At 45.0% G+C, this 21,405-nt stretch overlaps 1 long non-coding RNA gene across 1 annotated transcript in view; it reads left to right on the top strand.

Annotated features, from left to right (window-relative positions):
- LOC129143142 (uncharacterized) overlaps positions 1-15,725 on the top strand; it is a 106,388-nt gene extending 90,663 nt beyond the window's left edge. Inside the window, exon 3 of the long non-coding RNA XR_008546277.1 lies at positions 13,394-15,725. This is a non-coding gene — a long non-coding RNA (uncharacterized LOC129143142). The remainder of the gene's footprint in view (positions 1-13,393) is intronic.
- Positions 15,726-21,405: the final 5,680 nt, after the last annotated feature.

Here is a 21,405-nt window from a genome sequence, read left to right as displayed (position 1 = left end):
CTCATTTTCCTGCTGTCCCCCACACCGGAATGCGCATGCGCCAGGCAGGGACTGGGTCTATTGTTTACCGCTGTGTCTACAGTGCCTGAAGGGGTGTCTGGCAGACAGTAGGTGCTCAGTCAATGCTTGAATGAATTTGTGAATGAATACATTTTCTATTTCAACTTCTCTATACTTGAGTTCATTTCACTTACTCATGAGTTTATTTAGCACATATTTAAAGAAGTCTAAATACCGAGTTAGAAATGGGAATAAATGAAGGTAGAAGACATGGTCCATCCCTCCCGAACAGTAAGTGTTCCAGTGGGAGAAAAGACCTGAAAGTCAGTGATTTTTCAGAATGATATGATAAAAGTAAGCATAATGCATTGACAGAGTACCGAGGAGGGGCACTTTAGTCACACTACTTGGGGGTGCAGGTGTGCAGAGACTTTCAGATCGCAGTCCCCCCGTGAGGGAATCCAGGGCGGCTGGGGAGGGAATAGCTCTAGGACAGCAAGCAGGGCCACATGGCAAGAGCCAGGATACCCAAAGGAATCCCACAGGCCACCTGGCTGGAAAGAGCTGGAGGTGAGCAGGCAGGAAGGGCAGCCAATGACTTCCAGGTCAGCATGACACTCAGGGTCAAGTGGCACAGGTGTGATTGTCTACTGAGGAAGCCAGATGGAATTACAGTAAAAAATATTGTCCTGTTGTCTCTACTAAAGTCAAGTTGGAGGAGAATGGGTCAAGGCAGGTTAGTACTAAATCCTGGGCACCCATTTCCAGCAGAGTTTGCTGGGTCAACCTCTCATCTGAATCATCTCTGGGCTTCTGCGAATGGATTTCTGCCAGTGTTTCTCTAGGGAAGGTGAGATGCAAAGCCTTGAGATGCTGCTGCAGGACTCAGTCCTGTGGGTTTGCAGAGGAAGAGGAGCCTGAAAGCTTCCAGTGGGATTGTCTTCTCATGTCTGAGTCAGTGATGAGCTAAGAACTCCTCTTCTTTATACAGCAGCCATATCTATACATCTCGTGTGAATTCTGGCAATTAGTTATAACAGTTTTTTGCTTAGTGCACTAATTCCCCTTTTCCAGCACTCTTGGGATTAGTAATGATAATATCAATAGTAACTGTCTATTGGGTTATTACCATGGCTTATCTAATCTTCACAAAAATTCTATGAGGCAGTCACTATTATTAGCCCCATTTCCCAGATGGAAAAACTGAGACTTGGAAGGATAAGTAGCTTGCACAAAGCCATGCAGCCAGAAGGTGACCCAGGTGCATACCCTGACACTCCAGGCTTTACCAACTTACGAAGCCACACTTCCCTTTAATCCTCAAATCACAGAAGTCAGAGCTCCTGTCCCTTGCCCACTCTGTTTGGACTTCCTCAGGAATATTGGTGTGTTCACCCACTGCCTCCTGTGTTCTTCCCACCCTATATATCATCTAGCTCTGGAACAATGCATGTTCAACGTGTTGCCTTTGGTAGGCTCAAGATCAGCTTCCCTCTAGATACTTCTGCTCTCCTTGTACCATCTCTTTCCCAAATGTGGGAATATCACCCTCCTGCCATTCCTCTGCTGAAATGAGATTGGGATGTAGAATTTAACACAAGCTGGCTGAAAGGTAGGCTATGGCAGGCAGGATTATCACCTAAGGGGTTTACACTGAATATTATCAATGGCTTCCCTCAGAGTCCACGGGCCCAGTATCCTTCATGGGGACCCTCTGCTGCCTTCCTCTTTTCCTGGATTCCGGCCTGCCTTGCTGGAGTAGAGGCTGAACTGCATGCCCTGTCCCCGCGTGCTACTTGTCACTAAGGCCATGCCAAAGGAGGTGTCTTTCAGTGTGACAGCCAAGGCAAGATCCAGTTGAGTCATATCCCAAGGCTTACAGACAGAAGGCAGTTTCCCTCCCTTAATGCTAAGGTCCACCTTCAAAGTTTTTATTTTCCAGCTCTATGATTAACCCTCCATAAGCATGATTGACAATGGAAAATCAGCTTCCTTCAAGAAAACCCCAGCCCCATCCATGGGAATACATTCTTGCCCTTTGGCCCTTAAAAGATACCTGAACAGAAAGTTTCAAGTCCAGACATTTCCCAAATTCTAGATTATTTAGTCTTGAAAAACATCTTCTGTGACCTATTAGTAGTCTTAGCCAAGCCAAAACCCTTTCTTTTTCATCCTTCCTCCAGCAACCCTGTTGACCAAGCCTGCACAGGCTTTCTGTCATCTTCAGGGTCCCCTCCCAGATCCGTGACCAAATGCTTGAAGAGTAACATAGAAATACCTCCTGAGAACAAGCAGTATGATACCAAGTAAGACAGCCTGATCCAGTCGTTGTGAAAGAGGCATTCCTTTAAAGGAAGTAAATCTGTCTACAGAGTGTAATTCTGTCCACCCCTCTCCACCTCCACCACCCTCATTCATGATAACCTGTTAACATTGTTATGCAGAGAAACTCAGCTCTTTGGAAATCCATTGCCTTTGCTTTGCTTAGTCAGAAGGGTCATTGCTCAAGAGTGAATCCAAGAACCCACCTTCGGCAACAAAGGAAATCACTTGAACCTTTGATTTCATGGCTCTGTTTCAGCTTCAACCCTCCTCATCAGACTATATAAACCCCAGGACCAATGTTTTCTTTTGAGGACCAAATTCAGAATGCCTTGACTTTTTCTTCTGTCAACAGCCTCTGCAAGGAGGAGATTTCCAAAGCAGGTGATTTCAGAGCAACAGTAGCTATCATCACACCAAGCATCCTTCACACGTTCTATCTTGTTTTCCAGCAAGGAGAATAAAACTCAGTGAGGTTGAGTGGTTTGCCTAATGTTCCAAAGCTAATAACTAGGAGAACCATTATTTGAACCCAATCAGTTTGATTCTGGCTCCAGCCCTCTTAACCGCTTTTCAAGTGGGGAATGAGAGTGTAGCCTGGGAATGAGAAGAATTGCAGACCCATCTCCCCTCTATAGCAGACTGTGGGTACTATGGCATTCTCTTGATGTGGATTGAGGTCAACATCCCTCCATGGCATATATAGCCAATATTCAGTATTTAGATGACAGAGACACTAAAACCTGATCAGCCTGAACCTGCAAAATCCTTCCCCTGCCTCTACGCTAAACCTGGAGGAGAATGTGGCTCTGTGATGCAGACTCCTCCATCTCCCCACAGTCAAGGAGAGCCAGAGCCAGAGTGTCATCCCTTTGGGATTCCCTTCTTTCCTTCCTTGCTTTTTTTTTTCTCTTCTCTTCTTTTCTTTCCTTTCTTTTTTTTTTTTTTTTTTTTGAGACAGGGTCTCTCTGTCGCCCAGGCTGGAGTGCAGTGGTGTGATAACAGCTCACTGCAGCCTCTACCTCCTGAGCTCAGGTGATCCTTCCACTTAAGCCTCCCAAGTAGCTGTGCCTGCAGGTGTGTGCCACCACACCTGGCTAATTTTTTAATTTTTTGTAGAGATGGGGTTTTGCCATGTTGCCCAGGCTGGTCTCAAACTCCTGAGCTCAAGTGATCCTCCTGCCTCGTTCTCCCAAAGCACAGGGATTATAGGCTGACATTGTAATTTCTGTTGGTCCCAGCTCATCTCCCCAGCCTAACATCTGCTACAGTTGCTCACTCAACTCAGTGGGCCCTGACATCACTGCAGGCTCCTTCCCGGGGTTCCATATCAATAAAGTCTTTGATTGGAGGCTACAGGACTAAGTAGAGAGAAGGAATTGGTCAGAGGGAAGAGGTCGAACTGTATGCCAAACTAGTGAAGGTTACCAGCTTAGCTCGGTTCTGTCTATTTTTCTTTCTCATTAGAGTCACTTATTGTGTGCATAGGGCTCTCTCAAGGTTCTCTTTCCCCCTTAGTTTACTGATCATCCTGGTTATTTGTGCTGGATGCTGAGATGGAGTTTGATAACTCTTTGTGGTGTTTCCTAATCCAGGCTCATAAGCCCTGTGTTTAGCAGACACTCCTTTGCATCTGTGGTATTTGGTTGAGTAAGTGTATGGGCCCCTTTATTTAAATTATTTTGCACAAGAGATAGCTTTAAATGAATTCAGGTCTTGGATGAATTCTCAGAGCACCAAATATCATTGCAAATGTGATTACTGAACCATTGTTGATAATGTTTTTGAGGTCATAGAGAACTAGAGACGGGCCACAAAACAGAAGATTGACAAATGTTGAATATTTTTCACATAGGCGAGGTGGATGGCATGTGGAAATTGCAAACTGATAAGTGTGACATCTCTTACCAATAAGATACCAGGATGGACTACTGAGTAGACAGTTCCTGCACACTAAATCACCATGCATAAACATGGGTTCTCAAGAAATAGCTCATGCCAAATGACCTAGTCTGTTTATACTTGCTTATTTGAATCAAGGATCAGGAAGTACTATAGGCATGGCTCTTCCTGACTACAGTGAGATATTTGAAGAAGTTTCTTTTGAAATCTTAGTAGATAAGTTGGAGAAATGTGAGTTGGCTACTGGTTAATTAGGCGGATTTGTAACTGGCTGAACAACTATACCTAAAGAATATTGATAAAATATTTTTTAATCAACAACTCACACAAAAATATTTATGACATGCTTATCATCATTTACAAATGATGCCAAACTGCAAGGGATAGCTAATAATTTGGATGACAAAATTAGGATTCCAAAGTATTTTGCCAGACTGGAACTTGGATTAAAGCTAACAACAACAAAGTGAATGGAGATAGTGTGGAGTTTTTCCTTCAGGTGTAAAAAAAGAAATTGTATAAGCACAGGAAGGGCAGACATGAGTTAGCAGTAATTCCTTGCATTAGTTGGGGATGCCTTTGGCTGCAAGTAACAAAAATACCTGATTCAAGATGGATACGGCAATTTATCATCTCCTATAACAAGGAGACAGGCAAAGCAGCTGTGGGTGTGAAAGCTTTACTTCTCTGAGATACTCTAGGCTAGCAGTTGTCAACCAGGGCAGTTTTGCCCCCAGGAGACATTTGACTATACCTAGGAACATTTTTTGGTTGTCACAACTGGTAAGGTGGGAGTATGCTATGGCCTTTAGTGGACAGAGAGAGATGTCATGGATGCTGCTGAACATCCTACAATGTGCAGGATAGCTCCCACAACAAATAATTACATGGCCCAAAATGTCAGTAGTTCAAGACTCAGAAGCCCTGATTTTTTACAGTAATCCAGATCTACTGTCTGGAGCCTTCCCTGAAGTCACATGGGGGAAGGGTGGATAGCTGAGCAAAATTGGGATTTTTTAGGAAGGAAGAAAGGAGGGATGGATGTTGGAGAGTCCGCCATAAAGATACTACATTCATATCAAAAATATTTTTTAATTGATTATGAGCCAGGGTCACTGCCAGCCCAGAAAAGATCTTTGTGTGATTTAGAACTAAGGCACCCCCCTTCCTCAGAAACTTTACTGCCATCTGCTGGAAAAACTACTGAAGGAAATAATGTAAATCTACAATAGGTTGTAAATAGAGCCCCCTAGAGTTGTGCCACACATAACCTCACGATAATTTACAGCATCCCTTCTGTGAGTCTAACATGATCCAGCTATATAAAATGGCTGTCAAAGAAGTAGCTTAGGACTTTACAAACAGGAACTATGTGTCCCAAGTAAGGAAGGTCAAAATCTCACCATATCCTACATTGGTCACACCACAGCTGGAATTCTTGGTAAATTCTTGGTTTCATAGTTGAAGAATTCTTTTTTTAAGTGACCAAAGAAAGTTGGACTGGAGGAAGAAGTGTCAAGGAGTCATAATATATGAGAAGTGTGTGTGGAGGAAGGAAGGAACTGGAGATGTAGAGCTGGTGAAGAAACACTAAAAGTCAACTGGAGCGTTATCTCCAAGTATCTGAAGGGTTTTAAGGGGATAAGGACCAGACTGAATCTGTGTTTCTCCAAAGGGCAAAACTGGCAATGAGTGAAATCATAGACTCATGAGATATGGCTGGAAGTGACCTTGGTGGTCAACGAATCAAACCCATTTTTCAAACATCCCTCCTACAGTACTTCCGCAGCAGCTACCCTGCCAGCACACCTTCAGTGCAGGGGCAACCCTGTGATCTTTAGGTGATGCTAAAGTGTTTTACGTTACATTGAACTCTGCCTCCTCTGGCTCTCATCCATCATTCCCTGTCTCCTTAGCTGCTCTCTTGTGACAAGTAGGTTTCAGAGACAGATTTGCTCTACATAACAAAGGAAGTTTCACAACCAGGGTTTCCATCCAGTGGCTTCAAGTAGAAGATGGACTACCATTGGTCAGGGATCAGATCCCTCGTCTATCAAATGAAAGAGTTAAACCTAGAAGATTCTAAGTTATTTCCTGCTATCCAAGTGGATTATGGTCTCTGGGCTACAAAAGTAAGAGTTTGATGTTGCTGCCAAGTTTTTCTTCTCATTTCCTCATCCTCCCTGTACACGTTTGCACGATTTGGCACTTGATTTTACCATAATTAATTTAATCAGCCCCCAACTCATGAACCTTTAGAGTGTTTCCAATTTTTCATTATTACAAACCATACTGCAATAAACATTCTTATATATTACTTTGGGGCACTTGTGTAAATATTTTTATAGGTTAAGTTCCCAGGAATGGAATTGTTGAGTAAAAGGGATAGACATTTTGAACTTAATCTGCCTTAATGATTTGCATTAATTTACCCACACCAATACTGGACAATTGCACTTAATCATTTCTGTCAGACTGAAAAATCTGTATTTGATTTTTTACTTCTTTGATTATTAGAGAAGTTAAGCATTGATTTCTATGAATTGCTCCTCTTCATAATCTTTGTCCATTTTTGTATGAGTTATCAATATTTTGTAAAAGTTATTTATATATTGTGGATATTAATGACTTGTTCAGGTGTATTTATATTCAAATATTATTTCTAGTTTTGAATATGTCTTCTTAGATCTATTTAGATATTTTGCTAGAGAGAAGATTTTAATAAAATCTGACAATGTTTTATGTTATATATTTTAGGCTTTAAGTTATGCTTAAAAAGATGGAAATATTATGCAAATATTCTCCAATACTTTTAATGTAAGATGTTTCATGTTTCATATTTAATTACTTAGTCTGAATTTTTAAAATGCAGTGTCAATTTATTATATACATTTTTTAAATGAATATCCAAATATTCTGATCCTATTTATTTAAAAAAATACCCTCTTCTATTATGATTGCCACTTATTTACATATTTACTTCCCATTTGTACATATGTGTATCTATTCTTACACTTCCAATTCTCTTTCATTCAACAACTTACCTTTTTCTGTACTTGTATCGTACAATTTTTAATACTGTGGCTTTATGGTGCTTTTTGATTGCTCGTAGAATAAATTCCCTCCTAATTTTCTTCTTTTACAAAAAAATAGAATTGTCTTTCCTTGGAATTCAATTAAATTAATGGAGCAATTTGAGAATAATTGATATTGTTATAGAATTAAATCTACCCATCCAAGAACTTGTGTCTCTTCACTTACTAACTCAAATATTCTCCTATATCTTTGAAGAAAATTATTTAATTTTTATGTATGCCTTATACATTTCTTTTTAAATATGTGACTAATTATTTTGTAGTTAAGCATGCTCTTTGAAGAATTTTATTAAAATTTTCTAACAGGTTTTTGTTGCTATGTAGGAAGCCTATGGATTTTCATTTTTTAATATAAATTTAATCTAGATGCTTCACAGAACTCAGTTTACATACTTGATGGCTGATTCTCTTGGATATGTCATCTATTCACATTATCCACAATCATGACGATTTTTCCTTTTTAATTTACTACATGTGGTTCTTTACTTGGCTTTTTCATTATTTTGGCTAGAACCTCCAGAACAATGATAAATAATAGCCGTGATGGTGAGCATCTTTGTCTCATTCTTGATTTTGGTGGTGTTTCTAGTGTTTAATCATTAAGGATGATGTTCAATGATTTTATGATACTTTTTTTTTTTTTTGAGACGGAGTCTTGCTGTCGCCCAGGTTGGAGTGCAGTGGCGCGATCTTGGCTCACTGGATTTTATGATACTTTTGTCTATTTAGTAAACTCTCCTTATTCTCATGACTTGCTAGGAGAATATAACAAGGACAAAATTTGAATTTTGCCAAATAAGATTTTGGCATCTATTGAAATTTTGGCATCATTTTTTTTCTTTAGCTATTAATATAAATGTATGGGTATCTACTACTGAACCAGACTTGAACTTCTGAAATGCTTAGTCATGATATTTTATCTTTTAATACATTGTTTCACTGAAATTTTCAATAATTTATTTAGGATTTTTACACTTCCATAAATTGGTCTATATGTTGGCACCATCTCTGTCAGATTTTAGTATCAGAGCTAAATTAGTCTCATAAAATTTCTCAGGAAGGACTTCATCTCTAAGTATAGATAAGAAATATTTGCCCTATGGAGATGTGATAGATCTCACTTATAAAACCATCTACCCTGAGATATTCGGGGTGTTAAGTATTTTATTACCTTTGCCCTTTCTTCTGTGATTATTGGTCTTTTAGATCTTCTGCCTTTTCTTGAAACATTTTTGCGATTTATACTTATATTAGTGGTCATTTCATCTAGAATTTCAAATTTACTAAAATAAATATGTATGTGATATTAAATTTTTAAAAATTCCCTCTACATAAGTAGTTGTATCTTGATATGGCTTGGCTGTTTTCCTACCCAAGTCTCATCTTGAATTGTAGCTCCCACAATTCCCACATGTTGGGGGAGGGACCTGGTGAGAGATAATTGAATCATGGGGGCAGTTTCCCCCATACTGTTTTCGTGGTAGTGAGTAAGTCTCGTAAGATCTGATGGTTTTATAAAGGATTTCCCCTTTCACTTGATTCTCATTGTCTCTTGCCTGCTACTATGTAAAACATGCCCTTCACCTTCCACCATGATCCCACGTGGACTGTGAGTTTATTAAACTTCTCTTCTTTATAAGTTACCCAGTTTCAGGAGTGTCTTTATCAGCAGCATGAAAATGGACTAATACATATCTACTTTCTTACTGAGGAAATTATGTATTTGCATTCTTTTTTACTCCTTTTTTTGCCAGTCTTAAAAAAGTATCTATTTTTTAATAATCTTTTCAAAAGAATTTCACAAGTAGAAAAATCACATCTATTTTGTTCATCTCAGCATCCTCAGTGACCTTGTGCAGTACCTAGACATAGGCACATAATAAATATTTATTGTCAAGGTAAATCAATAGAAACTTGTTTTGGTTTTCTGTATCAATCCTATTTTTCTCTGTCTACTGCTTCATTTTTTTCATCTACTTTATTTTGATGTTTTGTTGTTTCTCTTCTAGTTTCAGGAATAAAACTCTCAGCCAGTTCTTTTCAAACTTTTATTTATAATAAAATAATTAAACAATGAATTCTACTCTGAGGGTAGCTTTGGTTTCACCCCATAGGCCTTCATATATCTTGTTTTTTATTATTAATTTTTAAGTAGATAGTAATTTTTTAAATGGTTATCAATGATTTTAGTTTTAGAAAACCATTTATTTTTGTTTATTATTCCTAGTTTTATTGCACTATAACGGTTTTGGAAATATCTTGAGCTTTTGTTTATATAGTTGTACATGGTTGATTTTTGTAAAGAATTTACAGGTATTCAAAAAGGATTTTTTTTCTATGTATTCGGTATGAAGATAGGAGAATACACAAGAAGAAGCAGGTTTGGGAGAAGATAATGTGTCCAGTCTTAACTTACTGCTTTCAAGTTGCCTGCAAAAATGACAAAGTGTTGGTGTCAGTACGTGGGGCCAACAGATGGGTCTGGGGCTCAAGAAAAAGATGCACCTGGGAGTCATTGCTGTGTGTGGTAGTTAAGGCCAACATGCATGAGATTATCCCAAGAACATGTAGAGTGAGAAAGGCTGGCTGCATGGGCAGTTGACCACACAGGACCCGTGCTCAGAGGGCATATGCTTGGTTTAATGCTTTGCTGTCGCCATCTTGAATTTCTTAATAATTGTTGAACCATGGACCCACATTTTCATTTTGCACTGAGCCCTGCTAATTATGTAGCAGTTTCTGAGTGTGAAAAGGACAAAGACAAACTGAAGCACCAAGCTCAAAGGGGTGGGCAGTGCAAGAGAAGCCGGGGAGATTTTGATGGAGCCCTGTGCCAGGTTGGAGGAGATGTTGGAGAGTTGGTTCATAGGAGTGACAGAGGCCAGGGTCTCACAAGGGCCATGTTATGCAGAAGAGTTGTGGATGAAGAGGTGTGGAAAGCAGCCAGTTGGCACTGTTTGAGGTGTGAAAAGGACAGGGACCTGTAGGCCACAAGAGTGGACAAAACAGACTTCTAGTTTGGTGACACAGTATGGAGAAAGATTCAGATTCTGACCTCTTCTTACACCTTCTACTGCCACTATTGTAGTTCATACCCCCACGGGCTCCTGTCTGCACTACTATAGCAGCCTCCTGACTCCTCCCTGCTTCGTCCTTGCCCCCAGTGGTCACGATGATTGTGCTGAAACTTCAGTCAGATCACATTACGCCTCTGGCCAAACCCACCAAAGGCTTCTCATCTCAGAACATCAAGTCTTTCCTGTGGCCTCCGAGGCCCTACTGGGTCCAGTCCCCACCCTCTGTTGCCTGCTACGCTCCCCTTCACTCATATGGCTCCAGCCACACTGGCCTCCTTGGCTTCTTCCTGCACTCTTAACCTGCCTCATAGCTTTACCTGGAATGTCCTTCCACCATTCACTCCTTGACCAACTCCCTCTCTTCCCTGGGCTCTGCTCAAATATAGCCTCTCTGGGAGCTCCTCCCTGGCTGGCCTGTCCATGCCTGCTCCTCCTTACTGTATTTTCATCACATCGCTCAACACCACCTATCTTACTGTGTAGTTACTGGCTTGCTTTTTGTCTTCTCACCCCTGGGAGAGTGGACTATTGGCTTTGCTCACAGTTTGTCTGTTTGGATGCTCTTGTAGAAGGACAGTGGCCCAGGAGGAGATCAGCAGCTATGTGGACCCTATTTCCCAAGCCAAAAACTATGATATGTTGTCTAGTAATGACATAGAATATGCATTTATTTATCTGTTTGTGTATACACCTCTTTGTTTCACAAAAGGATTTAAGGCAGTTTACAAAGATGCATAAAATTCAGCAGGACGACATAAATTAGAAGCAGGTGAGAAAGAAAAAAAATGTAAAAGCAAGGGTAAAGCCATAAAATGGAGCCAAGGATGGGACTAATACAAAATAAACATACTATAAACTTTGATCCATTTGCTAGGGGTGGGCCACAAATTTGGCTCTAAAATTTCTAACAGCCAGTGCCAAGATGAAACATGATCAACTGCACAATTCCCAGGATCCTCAAGATTAAAGCAAACCACTAGCCCAGGAGAAATGCATACATTCCTGATGTCCCAGAGAACAGAAAGAAATGGCTCCTTAACCCCTCCCAGAGATGACAAGGGATAAGACAGCCAGCAATTTGCTCAGAGGCATCTTTGCAGCAGACACAGCCATGAACTTTGTTTCTTACATTTCTTAGCCAGGCTTATGGGAGTCTGACTAATGTGAAATGCAGTTATCTGGTGGGCTAGGGCACAGGGTTCTGTCCAGCCATAGGAGTGCCTGAGCAACTGGTGGAGGGTGTAATCTACAAATGCTTTCTTTTTTTTTTTTTGAGACAGAGTCTTGCTCTGTCACCCAGGCTGGAGTGCAGTGGTGCAATCTCGGCTCACTGCAGTCTCCACCTGCCAGGTTCAAGCAATTCTCATGCCTTAGCCTCCTGAGTAGCTGGGACTACAGGCTCATGCCACCACGCCTGGCTAATTTTTGTATTTTTTTTTTTAGTAGAGACAGGGTTTCCCCATGTTGGCCAGGCTAGTCTAGAACTCCTGACCTCAAGTGATCCACACACCTCAGCCTCCCAAAGTGCTGGGATTACAAGTGTGAGCCACTGCGCCCAGCTCGAGTAATGCAGTCTAAGGAGAGCTTCTTTAGGCCAAGCTTCAGGCAGATATTGGGGGACTGTGGGTTCTCATGACTGTCATGAGAACATGACAAGACTAGGTGACAAAGCTTTGTTTGAGATCCACTAGATGTCAAACTGCAAAGAGGTTGGACATCGTCTAGGAAAAATGAAGCAGGTCTAACAAGGACTTGTTCCCTCTCTCAAGATGAGCAAGATTCTTCCCAGAAAACAAGACCGAGATTCTAACAAGACGAAGATTCTTCCCAGGAAATAATGATGAGCCCAGTGCAATAGAGTGCAAGTGACTTCAGCCTGGGAACATTTTAAAGCAGACCCATACAAACACCTACCTAATTTGTGTGTGTGTCAGTAAAATCTCCTTCCTGCTTTACCTTCCAAGATAAACCATTTGTGAAACACATGCCAAGTTAACTGAGAGGAGACCTGCATGGGATAATTAACTGTCGTTAAAAGCCGAGGGACAACCACCAAAAATAATGACTTTGCTGATAGAGTATTTGATCTGAAATCTTTCTTTCTGGCAATAATTAAATAGCAGGGCCAGTTGTGTCCTGGGATTGAATACTGAAATCAAGCTGCCCCAGAAAATCCAGACTGCAGGCCTGTGGGAGAAAGAGCAGAGCCAGCGTGGCCCCTCCCCAGGCCCGCTCCCCACCCCTGATAAGGATCCCAGCCACCTCCCTGCTTCCCTGGGGTGTTGAAAGTCTCCAAGATAGCAAAGTGCCCCTCCTCTGAGATCCTGGGAAGGAAAGTGCTAGGCAAATAAGAAACATGGCATAGGACAAAGAGTAGCTGGAAGACTGGAATTGCAAGGAGGGCTCTGGGCCTCTCAGTTCAGAGCCCTGGCTCCTGAAAATAGGATCTCAGCTCCATGGCCAAGTCAAAGAAATGGGTTGGCAGCCTTTCTGAGTATCTTCCCTAAATTTTCCTTGGCACAGATTAAAACATCCTGTCAAATCCACGAACACTGAGCACATTCAATGACCAAAGTCCAGTACATCAATGTCCCCAAGAAGTGCCCTGCTTCCCTCCTGGCCACCTAGCAACTTCCTCGCTCTGTGAACCACTTCTCGACCTCCCAGCCTCCCTGCACTCCTCATACCTCTTTCTTTTACCTCACTGATACCTGCAGCAGAATTAGCCCCTATAGAGAGAAGTCAGTCCTAACCCTGTGGGCTACAACCCCTGGCCTCCCTGGTCCCCTGAGCTTTGATCTGGCTGCCCTTCTCCATGTTCACACCCTCTTACTTGTTCTCTGGGGTTAGTCATAATAACCCCTCATGTTAACGGGGCAGGAGATCACCTTAGATCTGCCCCACAACCACAAGGAGGTGAGTGGTTGGAGGCTAATTATTATCTCAATTTTACAAATAAGGAAACGGGCTCAGAATCATCCCATGGTTTTCCCACAGCCGGACCCCACAGCGTCCAGGCAGGGAGCAGAACTCACAACTTCAGGCTCCCAGCCTATGAGCCGCCACACCCATCTCTAAACCCAAAACCAGCCACCAGCTCCAGGAGGAGTCATCCTTGCCCATTGAGGGCAACTGGAGTGCACAGTGTGCAGGTGTGTGTGAGGGGCAGAGGCCAGGAGGTGGGGAGGGCTCTCTGGCGTTCCATCACTTCCATAGCTCCTGCTTCATGGTATCGGGATGACCCAGCCAGAGGGAACCCACGAGTTTCCCCATTGCAACCCTTCACTTTACAGATGGGGAAACTGAGGCTCAGGATCCTCAGTAGAGTGCCCACTATATGATGGGAGCTGGGCACCAGCACCCCTAGGTGAGCACTGGGGGGCCAGATTCTCACTTGGCCACGCACCATGCACACACCTCCCCCTGCCCCTCGAGTTCTTCTAAGCCACCCTGACAAGGCCTGGCTGTGGGTTCTTCTGGAAAGAGAATTGGACTGCTCACCATTAGCTCCTCCTTCCGGGCCTAGTTTGGCAGCTGACCCTTGGGGTGGCCTGGAACCTTTTCTTTACAATTTAAGAGCCTGTTCTCAGCCTTTCCCACAAAGGGCTTGACCTCAAGAAGCTGATCAGACTCTGGCTTAATGTTTATTCTAGGATTCCAGGACTTCCTTCAAGAAAGGAGTACTCTCCTTGAATAGACAAGCTGTGGCCAAGTGAGGTGGGAAGCCACGGCGGGCAGAACTGGTGGAGTAAGGGCTGGATGGCAGTTGGAGGTGGAGGCGGGAAGCCTGCCTGGAAGGAGGGGTAAGGCTCTGAGGAGGAGGAAGAGCAGGTGCCCCAGGCCAGGGAGAGGGCAAAGAACAGGTTCTGGCCCATTTGGGGCTCCATGAGGCTGCAGCCCAGCCCAAGGCCCTGAAGTCCTAGGACATCCAGTCCCTTGATTCCTCAGCTGGAAAAGCCAAGGCCACCTTTAACTCATATCAACTTTGAATGGTCCTGGCCAGACACCTTGACACACAGGGTCTCCTTGCTGCTTCACAACCTATCTGTGCCTGGGGATTTATATTCCTATTTTGCAGACAAGAAAACTGGGGCCAGATAAGTAAGGTCAGAGCAGAACTACAGCAGCAGCAGGGATTGCAGGGCCTGGCCAGTGCTTTGTCCTCTGCGTAGCCCTTGGCCCCAGCATACCCCGTCATGACCAGATCCCATGCCTCTGGATTGATGAACACAAATGCGTAGCTCATGAAGATGGGCTGGGAATCTAAGACTGCTCCCAGCCAGGGAATCAGAAGTATCCTGCCCCAAACATCAGTATTTCATGTTCAACACTCAACTCACCCATATGCTAATCTTTTTATTCATTTCACTCATCGAGCAAATATGGATTTAGTTCCTTTTGTGTGCCGGGCACTGTGCTCCACTGGAGTTACACAGTGTGATTAGGGCATGGGCTTTCACATGTTATCACTATGGTACACTCGAGCATTGCTGGAATGTCTAGGGGGAAGCTCTGCACCTGAACCCCCATCCCCTCCTGAGAAGCTGTATCCTCTGCCTGACTCTATCGAGGTGAGGGGTGGAGGCTGTGGGAGTCAAGGAGGAGGAGGGAGAGAGAAAGAGCCTGAGAGAGCTGTAAAAGTGAGACAGTAATCACTGGAGAAGTTCTCTCCATCATTAAAGAGGATCTTAATTAAGGTCCCTGAAACAGACACCCAAAACAAGCAGCAGCTGTGGGAACCAGGCCTGGCAGGGGGAGCACAGCCGCCCAGGGGTGCTGGGTGTTACTGGCCAGCGCCTCACCTGTCATTAGGGAGTGGGAATTCACCCCACATCAAAGTCAGCCAGGAAGGAATGTGACAAATGCCATTCACCTTCAAAACAGTGATGAAAATAAATGACAAAGCCTGCCAACCATTGTGTGCGAAAACTCCTCGGGCAGAAGGCCGATCCCCAGAGAGAGGTGAGGTGTGTCCAGCTGAGAAGCAAAGAAGAGGTGCCTGGGTCTGGGAACAGAGCCTTCCCTAGACTGTGGCCGCCTGGACCTGGACACGCCTCTCCTGGCCTTTGGCCTTCAGTTTACCTGGTGCTAAGACCCTGGGAAATCCCTTTCCTCTACTGTCCCACCACTCTGGGATACCTTAATGTGGTTGCTTTACTCTGCTGGTGCCTAGGGAATCAGAGGACATCCTGGGTGGAGTCTCTCCCACCCTTGAAGAAGGACATCGTCATGGCCCGTCTTGGACCCCCTGACTTTCCTCTTCTGGGAGGAAATAACTGGGAGGCAGTTATTTTCTCTTTGTTGTTTATAATATGGACAAACCTTGACCAAAAAAAAAAAAAAGAAGAAGAAGAAAATAACTTCTGAGTCTGGATGCTTCATTACGTATGGCGTAATCCAGAATTCGAGGAAACGGGGGCAAGTTGACATCTCAAGATGAGTTTACGGCTGATGCAGGCAGGGGTTAGCCAGTGGCACCAGGCTGGCGGCATGAGGTGGCAGAACGCTCTTAGTGCCGAGCTGTGTCCACACACGCATCGGGTTAATACCGGGAATTGTTCATCTAGGAGTCTTTGGGAGCCTGCCTTTAGCAGAAAGCAGAGAAATCATGGCCCAGAGACTGAGAGACAGAAGCAGAGGTAAAGAGAGATCCAAAGAGAGTTGGGGAGGCGGGTGGGATGCATTAGCCACAGAGTAGTCTTTACTGAGACACCTGTGTTTCCCAAATAGCTTTCTTCTGCCGCTTGAGCTGCAAACCCAACACAAAGAGGCCAGCCTCTCCTCTCCTACCCCCACCTTGAACTTCAGATCCTGTGAGCATCCTATGGCAAGTTCAAAGCAAGTTCCAACAACCCCTCCCATCCCTCAGAAGCAAGTGTGGCTGAGGCTTCATCACAGCCTTCCGCCAGGGAGGACCCTGAGCTCCGGAAGGCAGCAAAGCAGGTCTGTTTTATAGCCTCTGAAGAGACTTTGTCATACTGTCACCTCACGCTGACCAGACTTCAGTAATCGTGGGGGAATGAGGAGGGCCCCTAATCTACCTTGGGCCTACTTCATATTGATACCAAGGGCCAGAGGAATTCAGAGAGCCGTGTGGACTAGAAAGGCCAGGGAAGGTATCCTGGTGGAGGTGGCATGTTATCTGGGCCTTGAAGGGTGGATAGGAGTTGAAACAGAGAAGAGAAGACACCCTCTGCAGTGGCACCTGCAGGGCCATGAATTGGTGGTAGGGTAGACATATGTGGCTTCAGCCACAGGCGATAGGATGAAAGCCACGTTGGAAGAACAGCTGTGTGGCCCTGCAGTCAGAGGCTGCTCTGGGTTGGGGAGGATACCGTGGAGATATAAATCAGGAAACAAGACCACAGGGATTGCACTAGGAGGTGGCATGCCCAGGAACTGGGGCATCTCTCCTTCAGGACCACATCTGTCCTTGTGGTCACTGAGACACCTTGAAGTGTCTCAAGTGGGACACCAGACCATCCTCCTCTGCATTAAGCATAAGGGAGGCACGAGGTGTGATTTGGCTGCAGCATGCAGGCTACAAGTCTGACCTAAGGGGGAACTTCCTGACTGGGAAAGTGTGAAAATCTCCTAAGAGTTAACGATGATCTTAGAATCCTTTGCCCTGCAGGCTTTTAACAAGACCCTTGTCTGCTAACTGCTGGATCCCACTCCCCACCTGTGAATTGCAGACCCTTAGTTTCCAGGGAGTGGGACTTAGAAAGGTCAGAGTTTGGCCTCTCTGCCACTTTCACAATAATAACAAATAATTATGATTATGGCAGCAGCTGACATTCTATGTTCCAGGCACTGTTCAAAGTGCTCCAAGTGCGTCAATTCGTTTAATCTTCACACAATCTTATCAGGTACTATTTTCCCCATTCTACAGTTGAAGAAACTAAGAAGCAAAGGCAAATCACTTGCTCCAAATCACTCGGCAAGTAAATGTTAGTGTGGAGATCTGAACCCGTGATTCTGCGCTCTCTACAAATCTGTGTGTCTTTGAATATCCTCCACTTTGCTCTCACAGCATTTCCCAGGAACCCTCCATACTCCCAGGTCTGTGTATCAGGCAGAGCAGAACTAACATGAAAAAATCAAAGCTACAGCAATTTCATGAATGTCTGAATGCTGCAAGCATCTCTATATGTTATGAAGTTTGGCATGGAATAAAATCAAGCGGCCATTTTTCCAAATTCTAAACGTGAGCCCAGCGTCTGACAAGCGGTTAAACATAGAACACCAAGATTTACAGGAAGCCAGGTGTGGGGTTTGCACTAGGCTCACACGAAAGACTGTGGCTGCTCAGCAAGGGCAGTGGTCTTGAGACTGCAGACCGCGGGGGCACCTCTGTAGAGGGGTGAGGAGGAGACCCCGGCCAGACCTGAGGGCACGGAGGACACTGGCTGTAAGCCAGGCAGCTTCAAACAGGGGCAGCAGCAGGGGCAAAGTGGAGATGAGTGCTATTGTCTAACAAAAAAGGTGACCCTGAATGTGACCGTCTCTTCTGCTGCAGGAGAATTTGCTAGGCGAGGGGGAAGAGGGGCACCATGGTAGCATGGTCTCAGGTTGGTAGCATAGCCCATGCTCTTGTGATCGTGCCGTCTCAGCGCAATTTAAAAGTAAACAAATATGTAGAGGACAGAGGCTTCGATCAGTGCATGATCTGGACAACATTCGCAGGGCCCATTGTTGGTGCCCTGATTCCAATCTACTCTTCGGTTGCTGGTCTCATTAGAAAGTCAGAAGTGTGTTAAGGCTTCCACTCTCAAGACACAACTATCAACTTTTTAAGTATAAACACACTTGAAAAGAAGGGTAAAACAAATTTCCATGCCCTGGTGGTCACCCACACAGCAAATAAAGTGTGAACTACAAGTTTGTGTGCAGGACAGTGAAGGAAAACTGGGCCAGTGCATTGGAACCGGCTTTCTGACAAAGGATTCCAGAACCTACTTGACAAATGGAATTTCCACTCCCATCCTGGGAGAATGGCGCACACAGACATGATTAGCTCACCTTGTTTTAATGATCCTGAAGTTTCCCCAGCTCAGAAATCACAGCTGGGCAAATCCCCAGCTGGATGAACACAGGCGAGAGGGTGTTTGTGGTGGGCGGAGGCCCTGTCCTTTCGCCGGTGGAGAAAGCCATTTATGACCTCACGGGATGAAAGGAACTAACCCAGGCCCACTGAGCTGTTATTATAACAATTATCAAGACCTATCACCTCCGTTTGGGAAATGTCCTTTCAAGTTGCAGTGGCCTGGTATACCCTGGCTCACTATTACTCACAATCATTACTGGGTGCCCAGGGCAAATTATGAATGCTTTTCTTCCGACGTGGATGGATACGATCCTGTTTAAAGGGCTGTAGCTTTGCAAGGGGTTCATTAAAGCCACTGCAGGTTAGTGGTAGGGAGCATGTGTGTGCATGGGCGTTCAAGTGCCTGGCTCTTCCATCCCATGGCAGTATTCCCCCAGCTTGCCCAGGTGACTAAACATGCCAACACGGAGAGGCGTGGACGGTGTTGATCCTGCTCAGCCTCACTGCTCGGGAGCACCAGGAGGAGAAGGGAGGAGGACAACGGAAATGTTTTCCCAATTTTTTCTCCTGCTGAGTGACTCAACCCTGCCACACCCAACCAGCAGAAGCCTCTGGACACTGGGTTTGGGGCTCCAGGACATGGATGGGCCCTATTTCCTTCTAGAAGTTAACTCAAGACCAGAGTTCTCCCACTTGGGCCTCGTTGTTGTTGTTGTTGTTGTTGTTTTGAGACGGAGTCTTGCTCTGTCGCCCAGGCTGGAGTGCAGTGGCGCAATCTCAGCTCACTGAAAGCTCCGCCTCCCAGGTTCAAGCGACTCTCCTGCCTCAGCCTCCCGAGCATCTGGGACTACAGATGCCTGCCACCACACCTGGCAAATTTTTGTGTTTTTAGTGGAGACAGGGTTTCACCATATTGGCCAGGCTGGTCTTGAACTCCTGACTTTGTGATCCGCCCACCTCGGGCTCCCAAAGTGCTGGGATTACAGGCATGAGTCACCACGTGGGTCTCTTTTTTTGTGGATCCAAGGCCACTTGGAGAAGGAGGCTCCCTCCTCCCACCCCAGCCACTACTAGACTGTCCCCACCACGATAGGCCAATGGGTGGGGGCAGGGGCGGGGGCGGGGGAGGAAGTGGCAATGGATTCTTGGGGTTTTTTTATTCACTACTAAGAGTCAAAGCAATAGATACTTGAGGAAATAGTGTCAAACCTTTAGAAATATCTATTATATCTATACATTCTGTTCATCTTGTAGAAGTGGATACTAAGGCTCAGAGAGGTGGATGCTTTGCCCAGAGGCACACGGCTGTGAGTGGCAGAGACAAGGTGAACCCAGCATTCCCACTCTGGGATACCAAAAAATAGATTTCTGTGCAATCACTTAGGAGGCTGTTTATGCTTCACTGAAAAATGTTTTTGAAATGGAACATTTTTGAGAAATGTCTTTCGTATTGAGTCCTTTGGGACTCAGTAATTTAAGCCTCATGTTAACACTATGAAAAAAGTAGGAACATTATCATCATTTTAAAGATGAGAAACCCAAGCCCCAGAAAGTCACGTGTTCAGGGTTACACAGCTAGAAAGTGGTGGAGTGTGAATTCAAACCCAGACAGCCCCAGTCATGCTCTCTGCACCTTAACATCAGACTCCCAATCCTTCATGTCCCAGCAGCAGACAACTCTTTTGAAAATAATTCCCACACCCTAGAGTGGCGACTGAATTTCTCCCTCATATCTAGAAGCCCTTCAGGGAGTCAGTCCACTGGACATGAGCTTTGGAGGATAGGCAGGTCTGGCTGGGGCTCTCAACCCTCCCAGAGCGGACAAGGTGTTTTGTACTTAGTGACACTCGACAGATGCTCATGGAGCTGCCTGGACAGACAAGGTACCTGAAAGCAGAGCCTTCCTTTACTGCCATGCTCATCTTCCTACCTCAGGTCATCCTCTTGTCTAACTAACCTTACACACCTTCAGGATTACAATAATGTTGAGCTTCTAAAATGTATTATATTTTATTTTATTTTATTTTATTTTATTTTATTTTATTTAGAAATGGGATCTTGTTCTATCACTCAGGCTGGAGTGCAGTGATGCAATCATAGCTCACTGCAGCCTCAAACTCCTGGGCTCAAGCGATCCTTCTGCCTCAGCCTCCAGAGTAGCTGGGACCACAGGCGCATACCACCATGCCCGGCGACGGGCTTCTTTTTAAAAGGTCAATTCTGTCCTCCAACAGGGACAGGAAGTGAGATTTACATAGCAACACATTCCAAGGAAGGTATCACAGGCTCTCTCGGGTTTCTGAGCAACATTCGCTTCCTCGGGTTGACTCACTTGGCTTCTCTGCATGGTCAAGACCATCAGCCACTGACCTATGTGGTCCAGTCCTTCAGTTTCCTCTCACGTGGATTCTAGAAGCTTCTGTCTCCTGCAGGTGTAGAGGGTTCCTCTGTCTCAGTCTGGGGTGGAGGTGCACAGGCATCCTGGGTCCAGGACAGGGCCTAAGGCAGAGGCAGGGAGGAAAGGAGACAAGCTGAATGGAAGGAGGGTGAGAAGGAGGGAGAGAGCTAGCAGGAGTGTGAGATGACAGGAGAAGAGAAAGGAACTGAGAGGTGTTTACAATCAGGAAGGCAGCCTCTGGAGGTAAGAGGACAGGAGGTGTGGAGGAGAGAGGCAAAGCAAGAGAGGTGAGGAGTAGAAAGAGGCAAGAGAAAGAGTTGTGGATGGAGAAGACCACGAGGTCCCCAGGAAGGGACAGTGTTGTGCAAGAAGCCAGGGGAGGGACTCGTTTCCCGTACCCTGGGGCTGCCAGGGTTGTCCTTGGAAATAGCTCCCACAGCAAGGCTGCCCCTGGGTCAGGTCAGGGAGAAGTGGGACAGAGGGTGGGTGAGCAGAGACAGCGGTGGGGAGATGGCCTCCCTAGGAAGCCAAGGACACAGGAAGGGAAGAAAGGGGAGAGCGAGA

Source organism: Pan troglodytes, chromosome 12 (assembly GCF_028858775.2).
Source record: "Pan troglodytes isolate AG18354 chromosome 12, NHGRI_mPanTro3-v2.0_pri, whole genome shotgun sequence".
Classification (NCBI taxonomy): Eukaryota; Metazoa; Chordata; class Mammalia; order Primates; family Hominidae; genus Pan; species Pan troglodytes.
Note: the sequence above shows the minus strand (reverse complement) of the source record. Positions and strands in the feature narration are given on the sequence as shown.